The sequence below is a fragment of the Arachis stenosperma genome, chromosome 3 (assembly GCF_014773155.1).
Source record: "Arachis stenosperma cultivar V10309 chromosome 3, arast.V10309.gnm1.PFL2, whole genome shotgun sequence".
NCBI lineage: Eukaryota > Viridiplantae > Streptophyta > Magnoliopsida > Fabales > Fabaceae > Arachis > Arachis stenosperma.
In genome coordinates, this window is record NC_080379.1 from 70,964,185 (window position 1) to 70,982,280 (window position 18,096).

General features: G+C 40.8%; 1 non-coding gene across 1 annotated transcript; it reads left to right on the forward strand.

Annotated features, from left to right (window-relative positions):
- The first annotated feature begins 11,120 nt into the window (after positions 1-11,120).
- On the forward strand, positions 11,121-11,228 carry LOC130972632 (small nucleolar RNA R71). Its single transcript, XR_009083793.1, has one exon. It is a non-coding gene; the product is annotated as a small nucleolar RNA R71 (small nucleolar RNA).
- The last annotated feature ends 6,868 nt before the right edge of the window (positions 11,229-18,096 follow it).

The window sequence follows — 18,096 nt, forward strand, 5'->3', positions numbered from 1 at the left end:
TCCCAACAAGCGCTTCTTTAATGTCAGTAGCTTGACAGATGGCTCTCATGGAGCCTCACATTTTCTCAGAGCATGTTGGAACCTCCAACACCAAACTTAGAGTTTGAATGTGGGGGTTTCAACACCAAACTTAGAGTTTGGTTGTGGCCTCCCAACACCAAACTTAGAGTTTGACTGTGGGGCTCTGTTTGACTCTGATTTGAGAGAAGCTCTTCATGCTTCCTCTCCATGGTGACAGAGGGATATCCTTGAGCCTTAAACACAAAGGATTCTTCATTCACTTGAATGATCAGTTCACCTCCATCACATCAATCACAAGCCTTTGCTGTGGCTAGGAAGGGTCTGCCAAGGATGATGGATTCATCCATGCCTTCCCAGTCTCTAGGACTATGTAATCAGTAGGGATGTAATGGTCTTCAATCTCACCAAACATCCTCTACAAGTCCTGAGTGTTTTCTTGAGTTCTGCCATCTCTAGTGAGATTCTTGCAGCTTGCACCTCAAAGATTCCTAGCTTCTCCATTACAGAGAGAGGCATGAGGTTTACACTTGACCCTAAGTCACACAGAGCCTTCTTGAAGGTCATGGTGCCTATGGTACAAGGTATGGAGAACTTCCCAGGGTCCTGCCTTTTTTGAGGTAATTTCTGTCTAGACAAGTCATCCAATTCTTTGGTGAGCAAAAAGGGTTCATCCTCCCAAGTCTCATTTCCAAATAACTTGTCATTTAGCTTCATGATTGCTCCAAGGTATTTAGCAACTTGCTCTTCAGTGACATACTCATCCTCTTCAGAGGAAGAATACTCATCAGAGCTCATGAAAGGCAGAAGTAAGTCCAATGGAATCTCTATGGTCTCATTTTGAGCCTCAGATTCCCATGATTCCTCATTGGGGAACTCAGTGGAAGCTAGTGCACGCCCATTGAGGTCTTCCTCAGTGGCATTCACTTCCTCTCCTTCCTCTCCAAATTCGGCCATTGATGAGCGGATGATTTGTACGCTTTTTGGCATTGTTTTCAGTATGTTTTTAGTATGTTCTAGTTAGTTTTTAGTATATTTTTATTAGTTTCTAGTTAAAATTCACTTTTCTGGATTCTACTATGAGTTTGTGTGTTTTTCTGTGATTTCAGGTATTTTCTGGCCGAAATTGAGGGTCCTGAGCAAAAATCTGATTCAGAGGCTGAAAAGGACTGCAGATGCTGTTGGATTCTGACCTCCCTGCACTCGAAGTAGATTTTCTGGAGCTACAGAAGCCCAATTGGCGCGCTCTCAACGACGTTGGACAGTAGACATCCTGGGCTTTCCAGCAATGTATAATAGTCCATACTTTGCCTGAGATTTGATGGCCCAAACCGGCGTTGCAAATCAGCCTCAGAATTTCCAGCGTTTAACGCTGGAACTGGCATAAAACTTGGAGTTAAACGCCCAAACTGGCATAAAAGCTGGCGTTTAACTCCAGAAAAGGTCTAACGAAAATCCTTCATTGCTCAGCCCAAGCACACACTAAGTGGACCCAGAAGTGGATTTTACGTCATTACTCATTTCTGTACACCCTAGGTTACTAGTTTACTATTAATAGATCTTTTGACATTGTATCTGTACCTCATGACACTTTACACGTTCTTTGTATACCTTCCACGCATGAGTCTCTAAACCCATGGTTGGGGGTGGGAGCTCTGCTGTGTCTTGATGGATTATGCAATACTACTGTTTCTTATACAATCATGCTTGCTTCCGTTCTAAGATATCACTTGTTCTTAACTTGGATGAATGTGATGATCCGTGCACTCATCATTTCTCAACTATGAACGCGTGCCTGACAACCACCTCTTTCTACCTTAGATTGAGTAGATATCTCTTGGATTCTTTAACCGGAATCTTCGTGGTATAAGCTAGAACTGATGGCGGCATTCAAGAGAATCCGGAAGGTCTAAACCTTGTCTGTGGTATTCTGAGTAGGATTCAATATTGAATGACTGTGATGAGCTTCAAACTCCTGAAGGCGGGGTTAGTGACAGACGCAAAGAATCACTGGATTCTATTCCGGCCTGATTGAGAACCGACAGATGGATACCGTGCCGTGACAGGGTGCGTTGAACATTTCCACTGAGAGGATGGGAGGTAGCCACTGACAACGGTGAAACCCTACATACAGCTTGCCATGGAAGGAGCCTTGCGTGTTTGAAGAAGAAGACAGTAGGAAAGCAGAGATTCAGGATGGAGCATCTCCAAAACCTCAACCTCTTCTCCGTTCTGCATAACATACTTATTTCATGTTCTTTTGCTTTTCACAATCAACCCTGATAATTTCTGATATCCTAAGATTACAAGATAACCATAGCTTGCTTCAAGCCGACAATCTCCGTGGGATCGACCCTTACTCACGTAAGGTATACTTGGACGACCCGTGCCTTGCTGGTTAGTTGTGCGGATTGCAAAAGTGTGATTGCAATTTCGTGCACCAAGTTTTTGGCGCCGTTGCCGGGGATTGTTCGAGTTTGGACAACTGACGGCTTATCTTGTTGCTTAGATTAGGAATGTTTTATTTTGTTGGTTTAGAGTCTTTTTAGTTGAGTCTAGTTTCATATTTTAAGTTTGGTGTCAATTGCATGCTTTTGTTTTTCTTCTAATTTTCGAATTTGCATGTCTTTAGTCCCTTTTTGATCCGTAAAAATTCTAAGTTTGGTGTCCTCTTTGTGTTTTCCTTTAAAAGTTTTCGAAAAATTGTGTTTGATTTTCTAAAAATTTTAAGTTTGGTGTCATTTTGTTGTTTTTCTCTTTCTTCATTTCAAAAATCAAATCTTTTTCATAAAAATTTTTCAATCATATCTTTCTAATTGCTAATCTCAAAATCTTTTTAATTAACTAATTGATTCAGTTTTCAATTTGCTTTGATCTTATTTTCTTTTAATTTTCGAATTTTTATTTTATTTTCCTTTTGTTTTATTTTATTTTTTTCGGTTAATTCAAAAAAAAATATTTTCTACTTGCAATCCATATCATTCCCTTTATCCATCATGGACCTAAGTGAGATTGACCAGTCCAGAAGGACTCTGGGGTCATATGCTAACCCCATTACAGCTGCATATGGGAGTAGCATCTGTACACCTCCCATCAAAGCAAGCAGCTTTAAGCTAAACCCTCAACTTATTATCATAGTGCAGCAAAATTGCCAGTATTCCGGTCTTCCTCAGGAAGAGCCTACTGATTTCTGGCACAGTTCTTACAAATTGCTGACACAGTACATGATAAAGAGTGGTCAGGATGTCTACAGACTATTACTGTTTCCATTTGCTGTAAAAGATCAAGCTAAAAGGTGGTTGAATAACCAACCTACAGCAAGCATAAAGACATGGACAGTTATCAACAAATTCCTGAATCATTTTTACCCTCCAAAGAGGATGACACAGCTAAGGCTGGACATCCAAGGATTTAAACAAGAGGATATGAATCCCTTTATAATGCCTGGAGAGGTATAGAGGTATGCTAAGAAATGCCCCTCTGAAATGTTTCAGAGTGGGTACAGTTAGACATCTTCTACTATGGGCTTACAGAAAAAGCTCAGATGTCTTTAGACCACTCAGCTGGTGGATCTATACATGAGGAAGACAATTGAAGAGGCTCAAGAGCTTATAGACACTGTTGCTAGAAATCAATATTTGTACTCTAGCAATGAGTTCTCTCCAAAGAGGAAGTCATGGCAGCCACTGATCCTAATCCTCAAGAACAGATGATTGAGCTTAATCAACAATTACATCTGATGACAAAACAGTTATCAAAATTTAAAGAGATGCTCCATGAAACTAAAATTGCCAACAAGAACATAGAACTGCAGTTGAATCAAGCAAAACAGCAGATATCTAAACAGATAACAGAAGAATGTCAAGCAGTTCAACTGAGGAGTGGGAAGACATTAAATGGCACTGTTCAAAGTAGCAAAAAGCCAAATAAGGAACAATTGACAGAGGATAACCAAACCACTATCCAAAATCCCTCTGAGGACAGTAAGAGCCCAGAGAGGAATACTATTGGCGTTCAAATGCCAGAAAATGGGGGAAAGATGGCGTTAAACGCCCATTCCCTGCCCAGTTCTGGCATTCAAACGCCAGAAAAGGGGGAAAAGTTGGCGTTAAACGCCCAATGGGTAGCCAAATCTGGCGTTCAAACGCCACAAAGGGGTCAGACACTTGCAAGTGCTGATAACAACCCACATAAGCAGGCTTCTCACCACTTCTGTAGGAAATAAACCGCAGCAACTAAGGTTAAGAATATAAAGCCAAGATGCCTTATCCTCAGAAACTCCGCCAAGCGGAACAGGATAAGCAATTTGCCCGCTTTGCTGACTATCTAAGGACTCTTGAAATAAAGATTCCGTTTGCAGAGGCACTTGAGCAAATACCTTCTTATGCTAAGTTCATGAAAGAGATCTTAAGTCATAAGAAGGATTGGAGAGAAACTGAAAAAGTGTTTCTCACTGAAGAATGCAGTGCAGTCATTCTGAAAAGCTTACCAGAAAAGCTTCAAGATCTAGGAAGCTTTATGATACCATGCACATTAGAAGGTGCTTGCACCAAGACAGCCCTGTGTGACCTTGGAGCAAGCATCAATCTAATACCTGCATCCACTATCAGAAAGCTTGGGTTGACTGAAGAAGTCAAACCAACCCGGATATGCCTCCAACTTGCTGATGGCTCCATTAAATATCCATCAGGCATAATTGAGGACATGATTGTCAAGGTTGGGCTATTTGCCTTTCCAACTGACTTTGTAGTGCTGGAAATGGAGGAGCACAAGAGTGCAACTCTTATTCTAGGAAGACCTTTCCTAGCAACTGGACGAACTCTCATTGATGTACAAAAAGGGGAAATAACCCTGAGAGTCAATAAGGATGAGTTCAAGTTGAATGTTGTTAAAGCTATGCAGCACCCAGATACATCAAATGACTGCATGAGCACTGATATTATTGACTCTTTGGTGGAGGAGATCAATATGACTGAAAGTCTTGAATCAGAGCTAGATGACATCTTTAAAGATGTTCAGCCTGATCTGGAGGAACTAAAGGAAATTAAAAAAATTCTGAAAATTCCTCAGGAAGAAGATAAGCCTCCTAAACCCGAGCTCAAACCACTACCACCATCCCTGAAATATGCATTTCTGGGAGAAGGTGACACTTTTCCAGTGATCATAAGCTCTGCTTTAAATCCACGGGAAGAGGAAGCACTAATTCAAGTGCTAAGGACACACAAGACAGCTCTTGGGTGGTCCATAAGTGATCTTAAGGGCATTAGCCCAGCAAGATGCATGCACAAGATCTTATTGGAGGATGATGCTAAGCCAGTGGTTCAACCACAAAGGCGGCTAAATCCAGCCATGAAGGAGGTGGTGCAGAAAGAGGTCACTAAGTTACTAGAGGCTGGGATTATTTATCCTATTTTTGATAGCCCCTGGTTGAGCCCTGTCCATGTTGTCCCTAAGAAGGGAGGCATGATAGTGGTTCATAATGAAAAGAATGAACTAGTTCCTACAAGAACAGTTACAGGGTGGCGCATGTGTATTGACTACAGAAGGCTCAATACAGTCACCAGAAAGGATCATTTTCCTTTACCATTCATAGACCAGATGCTAGAGAGACTAGCAGGTCATGAATACTACTGCTTTTTGGACGGCTACTCAGGTTACAACCAAATTGCAGTAGATCCTCAGGACCAAGAGAAAACAGCATTTACATGTCCTTCTGGAGTATTTGCCTACAGAAGGATGCCTTTTGGTCTGTGTAATGCACCTGCAACCTTTCAGAGGTGCATGCTCTCTATCTTCTCAGATATGGTAGAGAAATTTCTGGAAGTCTTCATGGATGACTTTTCAGTATTTGGAGACTCATTCAGCTCCTGCCTTAACCATCTAGCACTTGTTCTGAAAAGATGCCAAGAGACCAACCTAGTTTTAAAATGGGAAAAATGTCACTTTATGGTGACTGAAGGAATTGTCCTTGGGCATAAAATTTCAAACAAAGGAATAGAGGTGGATCAAGCTAAAGTTGAAGTAATTGAAAAATTACCACCTCCTACCAATGTTAAGGCAATCAGAAGCTTTCTGGGGCATGCAGGATTCTACAGAAGGTTTATAAAGGATTTTTCAAAAATTGCCAAACCTCTGAGTAATCTGCTAGCTGCTGGCACTCCATTTATTCTTGATAATGAGTGTCTGCAGGCGTTTGAAACTCTGAAAGCTAAGTTGGTCACAGCACCAGTCATCTCTGCACCAGACTGGACATTACCATTTGAACTAATGTGTGATGCCAGTGACCATGCCATTGGTGCAGTACTGGGACAAAGGCATGGTAAGCTTCTGCACGTCATTCATTACGGCAGCCGTATTCTAAATGATGCACAGAAGAACTACACAACCACAGAAAAGGAATTACTTGCAGTGGTTTATGCCCTTGACAAGTTCAGATCTTACTTAGTAGGATCAAAAGTGATTGTGTACACTGATCATGCTGCTCTTAAATATCTACTCACAAAGCAGGATTCAAAACCCAGGCTCATAAGATGGGTATTGCTTCTACAGGAGTTTGATATAGAAATAAGAGACAGAAAAGGGACAGAGAATCAAGTAGCTGATCACCTGTCCCGGATAGAACCAGTAGCAGGAGCATCTCTCCCTCCTACTGAGATCTCTGAAGCATTTCCGGATGAGCAATTGTTTGCTATTCAGGAAGCTCCGTGGCTTGCAGACAGTGCAAACTATAAGACTCAAGGTTCTCCTTCTATAACCATGGAGAGGAAGCATAAAGAGCTTCTCTCAAATCAGAGTCAAACAGAGCCCCCACAGTCAAACTCTAAGTTTGGTGTTGGGAGGCCACCACCAACTTCTAAGTTTGGTGTTGAACCCCCACATTCAAACTCTAAGTTTGGTGTTGGGAGGTTCCAACATTGCTCTGAACATCTGTGAGGCTCCATGAGAGCCCACTGTCAAGCTATTGACATTAAAGAAGCGCTTGTTGGGAGGCAACCCAATGTTATATTTATTATTTTCCTTTGTTATTTTATGTTTTCTATAGGTTGATGATCATGGGAAGTCACAAATTCAATTGAAAAAGCAGAAACAGAATGAAAAACAGAAAGAAAAACAGCACACCCTGGAGGAAAACCTTGCTGGCGTTTAAACGCCAGTAAGGGCAGCAATTGGGCATTTAACGCCCAGTCTGGCACCATTTTGGGCGTTTAACGCCAGAAAGGGGCACCAGACTGGCGTTAAACGCCAGGAATGGGCACCAAGCTGGCGTTAAACGCCAGAAATGGGCACCAGCCCGGCGTTTAACGCCAGGATTGGTAGTAGGAGCATTTTTGCTCACCACTTGGTGCAGGGATGAATTATCCTTGACACCTCAGGATCTGTGGACCCCACAGGATCCCCACCTACCCCACCACTCTCTCTCTTCTTTCTTCTTTTGCTCGAGGACGAGCAAACCTTCTAAGTTTGGTGTGGTAAAAGCGTTGCTTTTTGTTTCTCCATAACCATTTATGGCACCTAAGGCCGGAGAAACCTCTAGAAAGAGGAAAAGGAAGGCAAAAGCTTCCACCTCCGAGCCATGGGAGATGGAGAGATTCATCTCAAGGGATGCACTTTTCTCCACAAAACTATTGGGAGCAAATCAACAACTCCCTAGGAGAATTGAGTTCCAACATGGGACAACTAAGGGTGGAGCACCAAGAACATTTCATCCTCCTCCATGAAATTAAAGAAGATCATAAAATCATGAGAGAGGAGCAACAAAGGCAAGGAAGAGACATTGAGGAGCTCAAGCACTCCATAAGATCTTCAAGAGGAAGAACAAGCTGCCATCATTAAGGTGGACCCGTTCTTTAATTTCCTTGTTCTTTATTTTCTTGTTTTTCGAATTTCATGCTTATGTTTATCCATGTTTGTGTCTTGTGATCAGTAGTGTCTTAGTGTCTATGCCTTAAAGCTATGAATGTCCTATGAATCCATCACCTCTCTTAAATGAAAAATGCTTTAATCACAAAAAAACAAGAAGTACAGGATTTCGAATTTATCTCTGAAACTAGTTGAATTAGTTTGATGTGGTGACAATACTTTTTGTTTTCTGAATGAATGCTTGAACAGTGCATATGTCTTTTGAATTTGTTGTTTTAAGAATGTTAAAATTGTTGGCTCTTGAAAGAAGGATGGAAAAGGAGAACTGTTATTGAGGATCTGAAAAATCATCAATTGATTCTTGAAGCAAGAAAAAGCAGTGATTCAAAAAAAAAAAAACAAAAAAAACAAAAACAAAAAAAAAACGAAAAAAAATAGAAGAGAACAAAAGAAAAAAAAGCAAGCAGAAAAAGCCAATAGCCCTTTAAACCAAAAGGCAAGGGTAGAAATAAAGTTGTGAACCAAGGCAAAAAGAGTGTGCTTAAGAACCCTGGACACCTCTAATTGGGGACTCTAGCAAAGCTGGGTCACAATCTGAAAAGGTTCACCCAATTATGTGTCTGTGGCATGTATGTATCCGGTGGTAATACTGGAAGACAGAGTGCTTTGGGCCACAGCCAAGACTCATACACTAGCTATGTTCAAGAATCATTATACTTAACTAGGAGAATCAATAACACTATCTGAGTTCTGAGTTCTTATAGATGCCAATCATTCTGAACTTCAAAGGATAGAGTGAGATGCCAAAACTGTTCGGAGGCAAAAAGCTACTGGTCCCGCTCATCTAATTGGAGCTAAGTTTCCTTGATATTTTGGAGTCTATAGTATATTCTCTTCTTTTTATCCTATTTTGATTTTCAGTTGCTTGGGGACAAGCAACAATTTAAGTTTGGTGTTGTGATGAGCGGATAATTTGTACGCTTTTTGGCATTGTTTTTAGTATGTTTTTAGTATGTTCTAGTTAGTTTTTAGTATATTTTTATTAGTTTCTAGTTAAAATTTACTTTTCTGGATTCTACTATGAGTTTGTGTGTTTTTCTGTGATTTCAGGTATTTTCTGGCCGAAATTGAGGGTCCTGAGCAAAAATCTGATTCAGAGGCTGAAAAGGACTGCAGATGCTGTTGGATTCTGACCTCCCTGCACTCGAAGTGGATTTTCTGGAGCTACAGAAGCCCAATTGGCGCGCTCTCAATGACGTTGGACAGTAGACATCCTGGGCTTTCCAGCAATGTATAATAGTCCATACTTTGCCCGAGCTTTGATGGCCCAAACCGGCGTTGCAAATCAGCCTCAGAATTTCCAGCGTTTAGCGCTGGAACTGGCATAAAACTTGGAGTTAAACGCCCAAACTGGCATAAAAGCTGGCGTTTAACTCCAGAAAAGGTCTCTATACGAAAATGCTTCATTGCTCAGCCCAAGCACACACTAAGTGGACCCAGAAGTGGATTTTTACGTCATTTACTCATTTCTGTACACCCTAGGTTACTAGTTTACTATTAATAGGATCTTTTGACATTGTATCTGTACCTCATGACACTTTACACATTTCTTTGTATACCTTCCACGGCATGAGTCTCTAAACCCCATGGTTGGGGGTGAGGAGCTCTGCTGTGTCTTGATGGATTAATGCAATTACTACTGTTTCTTATTCAATCATGCTTGCTTCCGTTCTAAGATATCACTTGTTCTTAACTCGGATGAATGTGATGATCCGTGACACTCAACATATTCTCAACTATGAACGCGTGCCTGACAACCACCTCCGTTCTACCTTAGATTGAGTAGATATCTCTTGGATTCTTTAACCGGAATCTTCGTGGTATAAGCTAGAACTGATGGCGCCATTCAAGAGAATCCGGAAGGTCTAAACCTTGTCTGTGGTATTCTGAGTAGGATTCAATGATTGAATGACTGTGACGAGCTTCAAACTCTTGAAGGCGGGGCGTTAGTGACAGACGCAAAAGAATCACTGGATTCTATTCTGGCCTGATTGAGAACCAACAGATGGATAGCCGTGCCGTGACAGGGTGCGTTGAACATTTCCACTGAGAGGATGGGAGGTAGCCACTAACAACGGTGAAACCCTACATACAGCTTGCCATGGAAGGAGCCTTGCGTGTTTGAAGAAGAAGACAGTAGGAAAGCAGAGATTCAGAAGATGGAGCATCTCCAAAACCTCAACCTCTTCTCCATTACTACATAACAAGTACTTATTTCATGTTCTTTTGCTTTTCACAATCAACCCTGATAATTTCTGATATCCTGACTAAGATTTACAAGATAACCATAGCTTGCTTCAAGCCGACAATCTCCGTGGGATCGACCCTTACTCACGTAAGGTATTACTTGGACGACCCAGTGCACTTGCTGGTTAGTTGTGCGGGATTGCAAAAGTGTGATTGCAATTTCGTGCACCAGCCATGTTGATGGCCTTGCACTCTCCTTTTGGATTTTCTTCTGTATTGCTTGGGAGAGTACTAGGAGGGAGTTTAGTGACTTTCTTGCTCAGCTGTCCCACTTGTGCCTCCAAATTCCTAATGGAGGACCTTGTTTCAGTCATGAAACTTTGAGTGGTTTTGATTAGATCAGAGACCATAGTTGCTAAGTCAGAGGGGTTATGCTTAGAATTCTCTGTCTGTTGCTGAGAAGATGATGGAAAAGGCTTGCCATTGCTAAACCTGTTTCTTCCACCATTATTGTTGTTGAAACCTTGTTGAGGTCTCTGTTGATCCTTCCATGAGAAATTTGGATGATTTCTCCATGAAGAATTATAGGTGTTTCCATAGGGTTCTCCTAGGTAATTCACCTCTTCCATTGAAGGGTTCTCAGGATCATAAGCTTCTTCTTCAGATGAAGCATCCTTAGTACTGCTTGGTGCATTTTGCATTCCAGACAGACTTTGAGAAATCAAATTGACTTGTTGAGTCAATATCTTGTTCTGAGCCAGAATGGCATTTAGAGTATCAATCTCAAGAACTCCTTTCTTCTGACTAGTCCCATTGTTCACAGGATTCCTTTCAGAAGTGTACATGAATTGGTTATTTGCAACCATTTCAATTAGTTCTTGAGCTTCTGTAGGCGTCTTCTTCAGATGAAGAGATCCTCCAGCAGAGCTATCCAAAGACATCTTGGATAGTTCAGAGAGACCATCATAGAAAATACCTATGATGCTCCATTCAGAAAGCATGTCAGAAGGACATTTTCTGATCAATTGTTTGTATCTTTCCCAAGCTTCATAGAGGGATTCTCCATCCTTCTGTCTGAAGGTTTGGACTTCCACTCTAAGCTTACTCAATTTTTGAGGTGGAAAGAACTTTGCCAAGAAGGCATTGACTAGCTTTTCCCATGAGTCCAGGCTTTCTTTAGGTTGTGAGTCCAACCATGTCCTAGCTCTGTCTCTTACAGCAAAAGGGAATAGCATAAGTCTGTAGACCTCAGGGTCAACCCCATTAGTCTTGACAGTGTCACAGATTTGCAAGAATTCAGCTAAGAACTGATGAGGATCTTCCAATGGAAGTCCATGGAACTTGCAATTCTGTTGCATTAGAGAAACTAATTGAGGCTTAAGCTCAAAGTTGTTTGCTCCAATGGCAGGGATAGAGATGCTTCTCCCATAGAAGTCGGGAGTAGGTGCAGTAAAGTCACCCAGCACCTTCCTTGCATTGTTGGCATTGTTGTTGTTTTCGGCTGCCATGGGTTCTTCTTCTTTGAAGATTTCTGTCAGGTCCTCTATAGAGAGTTGTGCCTTAGCTTCTCTTAGCTTTCGCTTTAAGGTCCTTTCAGGTTCAGGGTCAGCTTCAACAAGAATGCCTTTGTCTTTGTTCCTGCTCATATGAAAGAGAAGAGAACAAGAAAATATGGAATCCTTTATGTCACAATATAGAGATTCCTTGAGGTGTCAGAGGAAAAGAAAAATAGAAGGAAGAAGGAGAAGAATTCGAACTTAGTCAGATAGAGTTCGAATTGTGCATTGAGGAGGAGTGGTACTCCATAAATAGAAGGATGTGAGAAGAGGGGAAGAGATTTTTTTCGAAAATTAATTAAAAAGATTTTAAAAACATTTTGAAAAACTTTAATTTGATTTTTGAAAATCAAGAGTGAGAAAGAGATCAAGTAATTTTTGAAAAAGATTTTGAAATTAGAAATCAAAAAGATATGATTAAAAACTGTTTTGAAAAAGATGTGATTAAAAAGATATGATTAAAAAGTTATGGTTTTAAAAAGATATGATTGAAAAGATATGATTTGAAAATAATTTAAAAAGATTTGATTTTTTTAAAAAAATTAATGACTTGCCTAACAAGAAAAGATATGATTCAAACATTAAGCCTTTCTCAACAGAAAAGGCAACATACTTAAAATGTTCAATCAAATCATTAATTGTTATCAAGTATCTTTGAAAAAGGAAAGAAATTGATTTTGAAAACATTTGATTGAAAAGATATGATTTGAAAAAGATTTGATTTTGAAAAACTTTGAAAACTTGAAAAAAATTGATTTTGAAAACAAAATCCTCCCCCTTGTGCCATCCTGGCGTTAAACGCCCAGAATGGTGCACATTCTGGCGTTTAACGCCCAATGCACTACCTTTTTGGGCGTTAAACGCCCAATCAGGCACCCTGGCTGGCGTTTAAACGCCAGTCTGTCCTTCTTCACTGGGCGTTTTGAACGCCCAGCTTTTTCTGTATAATTCCTCTGTTGCATGTTCTAAATCTTCAGTTCCCTGTACTATTGACTCGAAAATAGAACCAAGATCAAATAAACAATGCATGCAAGACACCAAACTTAAAATTAGACACTAGACTCAAACAAGAAACATAAAATATTTTTTGGTTTTTTATGATTTTGAAAATTTTTTTGTGTTTTTTTTCGAAAATTATATAGAAAATAAAAGTTTCAGAATTCTTAATTTGGATTCCAGGAATCATTGCAATGCTAGTCTAAGACTCCGGTCCAGGAATTAGACATGGCTTCACAGCCAGCCAAGCTTTCAAAGAAAGCTCCGGTCCAAAACACTAGACATGGCCAATGGCCAGCCAAGCCTTAGCAGATCATTGCTCCAATAGCAAGATTGATAGAGATCAACAAGCTCTTATGATGATCAGTTGAAACCTCGGTCCAATAAGATTAGACATGGCTTCTCAGCCAGCAAGATTTCAACAGATCATCATGAAACTCTAGAATTCATTCTTAAGAATTCTGAAAAATACCTTATCTAAGCAACAAGATGAACCGTCAGTTGTCCATACTCGAAACAATCCCCGGCAACGGCGCCAAAAACTTGGTGCACGAAATTGTGATCACTACAACTTCGCACAACTAACCAGCAAGTGCACTGGGTCGTCCAAGTAATAAACCTTACGCGAGTAAGGGTCGATCCCACGGAGATTGTTGGTATGAAGCAAGCTATGGTCACCTTGTAAATCTTAGTCAGGCAAACTCAAATGGGTATGGGTGATATATGAATAAAATATAAAGATAAAGATAGAGATACTTATGTAATTCATTGGTAGGAATTTCAGATAAGCGTATGAAGATGCTTGGTCCCTTCCGTCTCTGTGCTTTCCTACTGTCTTCATCCAATCCTTCTTACTCCTTTCCATGGCAAGCTTATGCAAGGGTTTCACCGTTGTCAGTGGCTACCTCCCATCCTCTCAGTGGAAATGTTCAACGCACCCTGTCACGGCACGGCTATCCATCTGTCGGTTCTCGATCAGGCCGGAATAGAATCCAGTGATTCTTTTGTGTCTGTCACTAACGCCCCGCCTTCAGGAGTTTGAAGCACGTCACAGTCATTCAATCATTGAATCCTACTCAGAATACCACAGACAAGGTTAGACCTTCCGGACTCTCTTGAATGCCGCCATCAGTTCTTGCCTATACCACGAAGACTCTGATCTCACGGAATGGCTGGCTCGTTTGTCAGGCGAGCACTCGGTTGTCAGGCGATCAACCATGCATCGTGTATCAGGAATCCAAGAGATATTCACCCAATCTAAGGTAGAACGGAGGTGGTTGTCAGTCACACGTTCATAGGTGAGAATGATGATGAGTGTCACGGATCATCACATTCATCAAGTTGAAGAACAAGTGATATCTTGGACAAAGAACAAGCGGAATTGAATAGAAGAACAATAGTAATTGCATTAATACTCGAGGTACAGCAGAGCTCCACACCTTAATCTATGGTGTGTAGAAACTCCACCGTTGAAAATACATAAGAACAAGGTCTAGGCATGGCCGAATGGCCAGCCTCCCAAAGAGGGTTCAATCATCAAAACATGATCAAAAGATCCTAAGATTGAAAGATCAAAATACAATAGTAAAAGGTCCTACTTATAGAAAACTAGTAGCCTAAGGATGAGTAAATGACATAAAAATCCACTTCCGGGCCCACTTGGTGTTTGCTTGGGCTGAACAATGAAGCATTTTTATGTAGAGACTCTTCTTGGAGTTAAACGCCAGCTTTTATGCCAGTTTGGGCGTTTAACTCCCATTTTGGTGCCAGTTCCGGCGTTTAACGCTGGGAAATCTGAAGGTGACTTTGAACGCCAGTTTGGGCCATCAAATCTTGGGCAAAGTATGGACTATCATATATTGCTGGAAAGCCCAGGATGTCTACTTTCCAACGCCGTTGAGAGCGCGCCAATTGGGCTTCTGTAGCTCCAGAAAATCCACTTCGAGTGCAGGGAGGTCAGAATCCAACAGCATCTGCAGTCCTTTTCAGTCTCTGAATCAGATTTTTGCTCAGGTCCCTCAATTTCAGCCAGAAAATACCTGAAATCACAGAAAAACACACAAACTCATAGTAAAGTCCGGAAAAGTGAATTTTAACTAAAAACTAATAAAAATATACTAAAAACTAACTAAATCCTACTAGAAACATACTGAAAACAATGCCAAAAAGCGTACAAATTATCCGCTCATCAATACCTGAAATCACAGAAAAACACACAAACTCATATTAAAGTCCAGAAATATGAATTTAGCATAAAAACTAATGAAAACATCCCTAAAAGTAACTATATCATACTAAAAACTACCTAAAAACAATGCCAAAAAGCGTATAAATTATCCGCTCATCACTTTGGCACTTATCCGTGTAGTGGGAATAGCAAGAACAAATAAAACACACTTTTTGGGGGATCAATTGTTGACTATATTATTGAAGAGGTGGTGGAGGGTGTTGTTGGTGAGGTTTTTGTTGACCCAATAGGAGTTGCTTTAGGATGTTTGTCATTTCGCCCAAGGATTTGGCAAGAGCGGTGGCCTCGCTACTAGAGGATACTTCATTCACGGTCTTTGGGCGGTTGATTCTCCGTCTAGCATATTGGTTGGATTCGGCCAAGTCGCCAATAAGTTGCCATGCTTCCTCCGCCGTCTTATATTTAGACAAAGAACCATTGCTAGAGGAATCTAAAAGAGTCCTATCTTGTTCTCGCATCCCTTGGCATATGTAGCCGAGCAACACTTGAGTATCAATCATATGGTTGGGGCATGCGTCAAGAAGTTTGCGAAACCGCTCCCAATACTCACAAAGAGGTTCCGTTTCGCCTTGCACAATGCATGAGATTTCCTTCCTTAGCTTGTCCATCTTCTCCGGGGGCAGGAATTTTTCTAAGAACCCTCTTCTAAGCAAGTCCCAATCAGAAATAACCTCACTAGGTAGAGTGTAGAACCATTCTTTAGCTTTATCTTCAAGAGAGAAGGCGAAAGCAAACAACCATACGGCCACTTCATCGAATCCTTCCCGTCTAGTTGTTGAGCATATACTATGAAAATCTTTGAGGTGTCTAATAGGATATTATGCGGGAAGTCCATGAAACTTAGGTAGGAGGTGAATCAAAGCGGTCTTGAGTTCAAAATTCGCGTTCAAGTTTGGATGAAGCACATGAACGGGTTGAAGAACATAATCCGGTTCACCCGCTTTCCTTGAGAGTAACTCTCCTCGGAGCGGCCATGGTGTCGGCACCTAGATCAAAAGAAGAATTATTAGTAATGTCAACGGATGAATGGCTAGTGCCTTCTTCGAGTGACGGTTCGAAATTCACTTCAGGTAAGGTTGGTGAATTGGTAGAAACCTTTTCACCTTCCCCAAAGGTTAACCCCCTCCGAGCTTGCCTAATGTGGAGCAAAGTTCTTTCGATTTCTGGATCAAATGGGGCTAAGCTCGGATTCAGTTGTGAACGCGTCATGCAATGAAGGTAGTGTAAAGCTCATGGCAACAAGTGGAATTAGTCAATTGCACAAAGAAGTAATCAAGAGAAAATGCAACTATGTACATATACACATATTTACACTAAACAATAATAACATGGCACACATAAGCAATTCCCCGGAAACGGCGCCATTTTGATAAATGAAATTTTGTCTGTCGATATAGAATTAGGTAGTGAATACAATCATGAGTATAGTCTAATCGACACTCAAATTTCGCATCAAATAATTCTACAATCTATGATGCCAGGGCATCTAGGCCAGTTTCACTGACCTTTTCTTTACTGTTTTAGGTTAGTTTCATGCATTTTCTTAGTGAATAAGGCAAGTTTTGGATGAAAATACACTTACACCTTGATTCAAGCAACTATTGTGAATTTCACAAGATTTTATGAGGATTTTTGCTAGAATGGAATGATAAATTGATGATGCATAATCTCATGACTTTGGCTAGAGCTTTGATGCACTTTATTTGCTTGATTTCAGGACAAAGGAAGCAAGGAAGAACCACGTTAGTACTCACGTTAATCTAGTTAAAGTGACCACTAACGTGGAATGGTAAATAGCTTGCAACGTTAATAAGAAAAGTGATCACTAATAACGCCTGCGAAGCCATCATAAACCCACGTTAATTGCCACATTAACTAGGTTAACGTGGTAGTTAACATGGAGACAAAAGAAAGCTCCAACGTTAGTGGTAAACGTGAACACCACTAACGTTCCAAGATTTGTCAATAAGCTACGTTAAGAGTCATGTTAACTTAGTTAACGTGAACTCTAACGTGGAAGAGAGGAACAATGCCAACGTTAGTGACACTCACCTTTGTCACTAACGTTGGATCAAACTAGCATTACCCATGTTAGTGGTCACGTTAAGACCACTAACGTGAAAGTTAACGTGGAGCTAAGATTGATGAGCCAACGTTAGTGACACTCACCTTTATCACTAACGTTGGAGATGGCATTCACTGCCACATTAGTGGCCACGTTAACTTAGTTAAAGTGAGCTCTAACGTGGAGAGTAGGGGCACTTGGAGCGTTAGTGACAAAGGTAAGTGTCACTAACGCTCTCGAAGGTGAGGCATAACCATGTTAAGAGCCACGTTAGTTACACTAACGTGAACTCTAACGTAGGGACAAAGGGCACAAGGCAACGTTATTGGGAAAGGTGAGTCCCAATAACGCTTGCGAAGGTTTATAAGGCAACGTTATTGGGAAAGGTGAGTCCCAATAACGCTTACGAAGGCTTACAAGGCTACGTTAGTGGTCACGTTGGTGCCACTAACGTTGGAGTTAACGTGGGCTATATGGGGTTGGAACGCTAGTGAAAAATGTGATTGCCACTAACGTTCTCGAACCCACAATGTCACTTAACGTTAACTGCACTAACACCCATGCCTAATTCATACTTCTCTGCAAGCTAAGCCCACTAAAGATTGTAACTGCTTCAACTCAAGATCTAAGGCCCACATCCAAGACTTGAAGAACTACTAGAAGATCAAGAGAAGTAGTATATATAGGAGTAGTTTTGAACTATAGAGGAGCTTAGTAATTTGGAGAACTACCCTCTGTATATTTACTTTTCTTCTCTTTTAGCTAAGCATGTATTCTTTTCTGCCATTTTTCATTTGTGGAGCTATGAACAACTAAACCCCTTTCATTGGGTTAGAGAGCTCTGTTGTAATTTGATGGATCAATTATAGTTTTCATTTCTCTTCTTCTTTCTTCTCTTTTGATTTACTAGAAAGCTTTTGATCTCAATTCAATTGGTTAGTTGTCTTGGAAAAGAAACTCTCCATAATTGGATCTCCTTTGAGCCTTGGAAAAGGGATGAGCAGATCATGCTAGAAATGCTTTCTCATGTTGGACCAAATTGAGGTCTGGGCGGATATAGTGACATGTAATCCTCCTAACACTTTGATTTGGAAATACATGTGGTA